This window comes from Trachemys scripta, chromosome 19 (genome assembly GCF_013100865.1).
Source record: "Trachemys scripta elegans isolate TJP31775 chromosome 19, CAS_Tse_1.0, whole genome shotgun sequence".
In the NCBI taxonomy this organism is placed as follows: domain Eukaryota; kingdom Metazoa; phylum Chordata; order Testudines; family Emydidae; genus Trachemys; species Trachemys scripta.
In genome coordinates this window covers 1,273,848-1,281,993 of record NC_048316.1, presented here as the reverse complement: position 1 = coordinate 1,281,993, position 8,146 = coordinate 1,273,848, and positions in this window count along the sequence as shown.

Here is an 8,146-nt window from a genome sequence, read left to right as displayed (position 1 = left end):
TTTATGAAATTATCATTTGAATAATTCACTGCATAGTTAGACTATATTATGTGTTGGTTCAGTTCCACATTTGGTAACAACAGAGCTGAGATTGCAATTGCAGTTAAAATAAAAATTGAGTGACAGAAGAGATTTATTATAAATCCTTATTTTGGGAACTTCGTAACTTTGCTGGTTCATATTAGGCTAAAATTCAGAATATACACTGACAGCCTTGATGTATTTTTTCAGTTATTTTTATAAAATCCAGTATGAGTCCATTAAATCATTTGTGAGTTTTAGAGCATTTTAAACTAAACCAAGTAAATTGTAACTCTCATAAAAATGAGGCACCAATAGTACTGGCTAGACAAAGAGAGGTATAGTTTCACCACACCATTCTGCCAATTTACCTCAGTCCTAATCTCCATTCCCCCACACCCTGTGCCCACTATTCCAGTCCACACTCTGCCAGGGCATCTGTCTTGACCTGAAGACTTCTACTATTCCAGTACTAGAATAACCTGTAGTATCTGGGAAAGGAGGAGGAGGTTTTTCAGTATCCAGCATAATTTTGCTAATTAGTTCCATATAGTTTCAAGAAATTTTACTACTGTTGCCACAGGAAATGGAATTTAAGGAAAAGACTTGGTGCTATTGCTGTCAGTCAGCCAATGGCCACTAGCCATGATCAACAATGGCTCTGCCAGCTCCAGTATCAGGGCATGTGCTGTCAAGTCAGCAGTGTTTGGAATACTCCGATATAGCCATATTTGGCTTCTGTATAAATCACTTATTCTGGCATATTTGAGCTTTTTGTGTTGCAAGCTCTTTACTGTTTCTTTTATTCTCCAGCTAGTGATATTATATATGACCCTTTGCACATACAGTTGCCTTTCAATAGCCTCCTTTTTCTCAAGACTTTGTCAGTCTTCAGTTCTTGTAGTTTTAGAGGAAGCATTAAATAAATCTATACATTATTTTCACTGACTGTCGTGCTACTACTTATCTTCCTTGAGTTAGCAAGAGAACACAGCACTAGGCAGTGGTCTGTTGTTGAGCATGTAGGTGACGCAATCTGTTTGTAGAAACTAGAAAAGGGAAAAAACTTTCATCAGTTAGTTGCCTCTAGTTCAGTATTTTGTAGCTCTATGTTACCATTTGTTGTGAATTATCTTGCTCAGACATAGGTGAAACTCTTCAAAGTGCTGGATGTTAGGCTCATATGTATATATATCTCCTCAATATATGTTCCATTCTATATGCATCCGAAGAAGTGGGCTGTAGTCCACGAAAGCTTATGCTCTAATAAATTTGTTAGTCTCTAAGGTGCCACAAGTACTCCTGTTCTTCTTTTTGCGGATACAGACTAACACGGCTGTTACTCTGAAACTTATGTAGCCCATGTGTCTCACAAGCATACAATAAAGAAATGTGAATGACTCATTTGTATACTTTGATCTTAATGTTCAGTCTGATTTCTCTCATCTTCCATAAACTATTTGTCAGTCAAAGTTTTAAGACGTATCTGGAGATTTCATCCTCAATCACAAATACAAGACAGTTGCTGCCAAGACACATGAGGAGCAGTTAGCCTTTCTCCAACTTGGAAATATTTGGTGTGACATAAAATGTTCCAAGAAGACATGGACACAGGAGCTTTATAGATGAATAAGGTGATATTTTATTAAATAACTTATCCCTAATGTACTCAACATTTCTATTACTACAAAGGGAGTCTGGAAGTACTTCCTCCAGGAAGTTACAGACATTGCTCATTAACATTGAGGAGTCCCTCAAAGCAGTCTTTCACTTCAGTATTTGAGGTGTTGGCGCCAAATGTTCACTCCTGACAAATTTACTATGAACCATTTAAGCATGTTTGCTGCAGATAAAATAGGAATATTGCCACTGAACATTCTAATTTGAAAATATGAATCTGTAGAGATACTTTCTAATATATTAATACCTGCCTCATAACCTGTTTCCAACCATTCTATTTCTAAAAATAAAATAAATTACATTTCTTTCATAAACTGGCAGCTGATTAGCACAAGTGAAGATCAAGTCTTTTTTTTTTTTTTTTTTTTTAAAGAGAGCTGGACAGACATAATGCAGCTTTCTCATAATGGATAGTGGATAACTGGTCCTCCTGCCCCAATGTCCATTACACAGAACCAAGGGGCTTGATGAGTGATTGATTTATAATCATTTGATAAATGTGGGCTTTTGAAGTCAGTGCAGAAGCAAGAAAAGTTAGAAATCCACAGAACTGGAAGTCAGACATTTTTCTCCAAATGCCATTGCACCAATTACTCCTGCCAAGGGGAGAACAGCATCTTCAGCATTTCTTAGTCATTGTTCCCTGTGTAGATCTTATTTTTAATGGGAATGCCTGCATGACCACTAGGGATGAAACTCTCAGAAAAATCCTGTCATTGGTTGAGGTATAATGGCCCTAAGAATCTAGTTCAGTAAACACGGGGTTCTTGTGTGCTATACTTTCCCAATGAAGTGCACACTTTGGGATTAATTAAATTCTTTTCTATCTGCATGCCACTGTAACCTTTCTTTTATGCATTTTAGGGGTTGCACAATGTAAAAAGTCAAATCTATTATCTGCATGACTCTAAGGGACAGAGCTGAGATAAAATTATGCATGTCCTTTAAATGAACAAGGCAGAAAACATTTAGTGTTGCATATTCATTTAGAACAAAATGCAGTTATAGAAGAATCAGGTTAACAACAGGAGCAAGCCAGGTAGGGTTAACCAACTGTTCCTACACACACCAACGTGGTTGTGCCCTGTTGTCCAAACTTTGTTCTAGCCTAGCCTGAACTTTGTATGGGTTAAGCTCTGTAGTGATCTCACAGCCTGCAATTTCTTTCATCGTGCTCTCTGTTGAGCGTATTTCCTGTGGTTTGTTGTCAAATAACATTTTTTAAACTATGTAAATTTTTTTCAATCCATCAGTTATGTAAATAAGACACTCAGCCGGTTCAGGTCTTGGATTTGACAAATGTTCAAGTGTTATTATGAGCTAGTGGGGAGTGTCCTCTAGAGGCGGATTTTTTTAAATTGATTCAGGTCAGTCTAACGAGACAATTCACTTAACAGCAGGATACCAAGAGAGGAAAGATAACTTTTGAAGTGGTAATGAGAGTGGTCCATTTCAGACAGTTGACAAGAAGGTGTGAGTAACAGTAGGGACACCATCAGATTAGGCCTCTATAAAGACTGGGAGTGGTTGGGTCATTACAAAACCTAAACCTATTTTCCCCAATACTAATTTCCCCCTACTGTTACTTACACCTTCTTAAAAAGAACAGGAGTACTTGTGGCACCTTAGAGACTAACAAATTTATTATTATTTAGTCTCTAAGGTGCCACAAGTACTCCTGTTCTTTTTGCGGATACAGACTAACACGGCTGCTACTCTGAAACCTGTCATTACACCTTCTTGTCAACTGTCTGAAATGGACCACTCTCATTCCCACTTCAAAAGTTATCTTTCCTCCCTTGGTATTCTGCTGTTAAGTGAATTGTCTCATTAGACTGACCTCACACTTGGTAAGGCAACTTCCATCCTTTCATATATTTATACCTGCTCCTGTATTTTCCACTTCATGCATCTGATGAAGTGGGTTCTAGCCCACAAAAGCTTATGCCCAAATAAATTTGTTAGTCTCTAAGGTGCTACAAGGACTCCTCATTGTTTTTGCTGATACAGACTAACACGGCTACCACTCTGAAACCTCAGGAAAAAGTGTCACAATGATGGTGATAGATAAATAACTCTCTCAACAAAAAAGCTCTAATTTCAAGGTCCTTAAGTAGCACAGGAAAGAAAGCAGTGTTTGCTAAGCAAACTAGTGACCAAATGAACCAGGAAAAACATTTTAGTTCCAGATTTCTAAGAATATTACAGATAATAGGATGTAATGTTTTAAAAAATTGACTCTCCTCACCCTTTAAATCCTTTTTGATTCTGTACCTGGAATTTCTGATGATTGCATCCGTCCAAGTGGGCTGTAGTCCACGAAAGCTTATGCTCTAATAAATTTGTTAGTCTCTAAGGTGCCACAAGGACTCCTGTTCTTTTTGCTGACTAACAAAGTTACTGTCTGATATTGCATTGCCATGAACAGAATCATGCTGTCACACATTGTAATGCAGAGATAATTTAAGTACCTTATCTACTGGTATTTATTTAACTCACCCCGTTAGAAGTCTGTAACTGATAGAAAACACAGCCATTTGGATTTTGATGGGTGCCAGCATGTTTGAAGATATGAACCCAATCACATTCTGACAGGATTCACCATAGGGGCTTATGCTGATTTTTCAAAGACAAATTAAGAAAGTTCCGTGGGTTATAACTCCTGACACTACTGGTCATCAGTTGGGTTCACAGACAGACTTCACAGCATCAGTCCTGAAATATGTCCCTTTAGACAGTGGTTTATGTCCAACTAAACTCTTATTTAAATCAATGAAAATCTTTCTGTTGACTTCAGTGGGAATTTAATCAGGTCCTGATCTAGCTAGGATTCCTTCTCTGGTTGTGTGGAATCAGGAATGAAATCCCGTCCTAGTGTCTGTGATTAAGACCTATGTACATTCTGATGCTTTTAACTGATTATGATTAATTCTCCAGCTGGATTAACTGTTAATTTTATTATAAAGCTTTTAAAAATGCTTGGACAGGAAAAGGTATTATACAAGTTTAAATTATAACACTTGGTCACAGGTTCCTCTGTGTAACCAGCAATGGAAGTTGAAAAGAGTCATTATAAATATAAAAGTTAATTCTAATTTTAATAATTCTATTATCAGTTTAAAATAACTAATTTTGTGCATAATTCTTATCTTTAAGTGCACATGGTAAGCATGAGACCATCTACCAATCCATGAAGTCAATAGAAATTATTTTAAACAGGTGTTTGTGGTTAGTGGAGATGAATTAGTAGTGTGACTAGCTCTTGGAGGATGCTAAAATGTTGTTGAGTATTGTATGGAATTGCTTTTTTTAGCACCACATGAAAGAGAAAGGTATGGTCATTCAGATCAAATTTTACAAATGTGCATACCAAGTTTTGCATCAAAGTAAACAATGCTAAAGTGAAGGACATCATATTTGTGTAAATATTAAGCTAAAGTTATGCTAAATTATATTTTAGAAGATATGGTGCATTGTTTTCGTGACAGAAACAGCCCTTTAGATAAATGTTAACTATAGACAGTGCACATCACTTAAACACTAAAAATGACAGTTCATAAGGATTTTTTTTTCCAATTTATAGTTCAATAAAGAAAGGTAGTCCATGTAGGTGTATTTTGTCCATGCCCACAAAACCACTTTTATGATTTTGACAAGTTCACACTTCTGGTTTTACCTTTACACTGTCCCAGCCTGAAATATTTAATATTTAACACACTGTATCCATAAATAATTGATGTGCCTGTCTTAGCAACTGAAGATCAGCAGCAAATTTTATTTTTGACAAGAGTAATAAGGTTCTCTTGCCTTCTTAGCTTTTTTATATTACATGTTAATTTCACTGTGCTGTTAAGAACATGGGATTGACTTCTTCCAGTTTAAAATAAAGAGCTGTAGTGTTCCATTCATTTTGGGAAAGATCTTTAGGGGAAAACTAGCATACCCTTTGGGCAATTCCAGCCATGGAGCGTTACTATTTCTGCATTTTTGTCAATACAAGCCTCCCTGCTCTGACATCACACGAGAAATAATAATTGTAATGCTTAGGACAGTTTTAGACAAATCCACATCCACACAGTAGGAGGAGATCTCTGTTCTCTTTGTTGAAGAAAAATATCTAACAAGTTCAGTTTGATTTACAAAAAACACTGCCTGTGTGAACTGATGGAGAAGGGTGGTCTTATGTTTAATACACTGTGTTGGGACTCGGGAGATTTGGGTTCAATCCTTCACCACAGACTCCCTGTGTGACCTTGGGCAAGTGATTTAGTCTCTGTGCCTCAGATCCCCATCTGTACAATGGGGATAATACTACATTTCCCTCCCCCATCAGCTGTTTTATATATTTTTACTGAAACATCTTCAGAGCAATGGCTCTTAGTGTGTATTTCTGAAACAATGGGGCCCCCATCTTGGTTGGGGGCATTTAGGCACTGCTGTGATGTAATAACAGTAACAACAGTTCCTAGTTTAAACACAGGAATTATATTATTTGTCAATTAAGTTCAAGTACTGCCTATGTCTATAGAATAGGTAACAGGCAAATCTGAACTACAAGGCTAAACTACCATTGAGGAGGTTCTTTGGTCAAGATAAATCTAGAGGGCAGGGCAAGAAAGTGTTGTATGTCAGTTCTTTTGCACTATGGTTTTGGGTTATAATATGTGAGTCTACACTGCTTTTTTCTTGCCTCTTCTATCCCATTTGTACTCTTCCCTCCCCTTCCATTTTTCCTTCTGTTCTTAACTTTCTTCTCCCTTCTTTTCCTCCATTCTTCTGTTTTCAGTGTCTGAGGCCAAAATTTTTAAACCTGGGTACCTAATCCATATTTAGGCACCTAAATAGAAGGTAGCCTCATTTTTCAGAGGTGCTGAGTAATCCTGGCTCTCACTATAATCAATAGGAACTGCAGATGTTCAAAATAAGGACAGTCGTTTAGATGCCTAAATAAAGATTTAGGAGCTTAACTTTAGGTGTTATATATTGAGTTTTGAACATTTTGCTTACAGGTACTTTTCCATGAGTGTTTAATTCAAACGCTCTTGGAGATCTGACTCAAACTAACCTGCAGAAAACAGTAAAACATTAACTTATACATGTTGAGATAGAAGAGTTGCAGAGAATCTCATTTTTCCAACATAAGGAAGAGGTTGATTACAATACAGAGTTTAAATTCATGTCTTAGACTGGGATTGAATAAACAAGCTCTACTAGATTTTTCTACTATCCCTTGGTTTTCTTGCATAAACAGGGAGCTGTTCATTCAGTACCACTGCTTCCATCAGCTATATGCCAGCAGCATTTTTCTTTGTGCTCCAAACTAAATGTTTAGTATTGAGGCTACCAGTTGAAATCCTGATGAAACCCACAGGACAGGCTACACAGTGAAATAATTTGTCCTCCAGTCCAAAGTCTTTTGTTTAATGATGTAGGTTCAGGAGCATTGAGTCAGATTTGGCTCCACTGAAGGCAAGGGAAATTGCACTGGTTGTCCTTGCTATATAGGATCACAGTAGGGATGGAAAAAACCCAAATGATAGATTACAGAGTTCTTCCTCTTGAAAAAGTAGGATATAATCCCCTTCAATAGGAGATCAACCCCATATTTTTAGTTCCTGGTAATTTATATACTTTTCCAACTCCTACAAGACAATTTCAGGCTTTATGATATTTAAGTTATTTGCATGACAGAGCCATATGCAGAGTATACACCTGTAGGGAGCCCTAGAGAGGAAACATGTTTAGTTGTGTATTCACTCTGTCTTGCTAAAGTTGGGAAATGTGATTAAATACACACAGAAAATGCACTTTTAAAGTACCATGAAATGTAATGTTTCAAAAAAAGCCACCATGGATTTATACATTTACAGCGTTTAGTTAACTCTTTTACTCTATATCCCGATGAAAAGGCTAGTATTGATTCATTTAAAGGGAAAAATAAAATGTTACATATAGTTTTATTGTAATCATATCATTTTTAAAATTAAGTGACTGTTCACTTTTTTAATTATTTTTAAGAACATTTGGCATCCTTAGTTTTAAATCAGCTGAGAACTTGGCACACACAATACAAAAGAAAAAGGCTTCCACATTGTCAGTGTAGCCATTAAAACTGCATAAATCATTTTGATTTTTGATGCTTGCCATAGCAACTGTACATGTGTGGTTTGCTGAATATCTATAGCAGGATGTTTGAATGCATTCTCTACAGCTTTTCACTTCTGTATATAACTAATTGTGCCAAATCATCACATTAACCAAGCTAGTGCCACATCTAACATGGCATGATAATGAAGAAAGTACTGTAAAAACCTTTTCATACTTCACTTTGCTCAAAAAGTTTTACAAGGGGAACAGATATTACATCGCTCCCACCCCAAAATCTGTATTACTCATCTGGTGGTAGCAGGAGCTTCTGACACATCAGAGTTCTTAATTCTTTGCA